This window comes from Propithecus coquereli, unplaced genomic scaffold, assembly GCF_000956105.1.
Source record: "Propithecus coquereli isolate 6110/MARCELLA unplaced genomic scaffold, Pcoq_1.0 Scaffold247, whole genome shotgun sequence".
NCBI classification, from domain to species: Eukaryota; Metazoa; Chordata; class Mammalia; order Primates; family Indriidae; genus Propithecus; species Propithecus coquereli.
Window position 1 is genome coordinate 1866611 of NW_012148030.1, and position 833 is coordinate 1867443.

Below are 833 nucleotides of genomic sequence, written 5' to 3' on the forward strand. Positions count from 1 at the left end.
GATATTTAATTAAAGGTTTTATGTTTTAAATCACATTAAATCTGTTTTCTTGTAATTTGTGAACTCTTTCTACATGAGAACATTGTATTTACAAATGCTGTGAAAGTACAGGTGTTTAAAACTTCCCAGATAGACCTATTTATTAAAAAAGAAATCTATGAAATCTGTCCCAGCAGCTGTGGAGAGAAGGCGATGACAGCGATGTCGTAATAATGGGTATTTATAGAAAGCAACGTATTTAGGAAGCAGAGATACTGACACGCAGGCCTTTATGTAAGTGCTGTTTGCTAAGGGATGAGGTCAGAAACATCAAGAAAAAATGGCAACTGCAATACAAGATAGTATGATCGGAAAGAATGAACCATATTCTCTAGAAGAGGCATAATATGGTATCGAATTCTAGAGTTGGGAGTGCCATCCATGCATCCTCCGTCTTGCCCTGTGGGTTATGCTTCAAACAGGGAGGTAGACACAGGGAACCTATCCTGCTTTAATGCTCTTGAGAAAGGGAGGTGACATAACCACAGCCTGTAACCTGTTTCAAGGCTTTAATCTTACTTTCAGGAAACACCTGGGCTGAGAACCAAAGAGAATGGGAGGGACAGATGGAGAGCAATATCCCAGACCCTGGAAACTGGACCAGACAAAACTTAGAAGAAAGGACCTTCTAGCTTTAGGCTGAGCTAGATGTTTTCAAACTTCTTGGCCATCATCCAGATTCAAACATTTTCATTCCACAGGGGGGGTTCAGAGGGAAATATGATTGGGAATCCAGGAGAAAGTAATGTTTTGGTTGCCATTCTTGTTATCAATTAGGCTCTTTCCAATAGTCT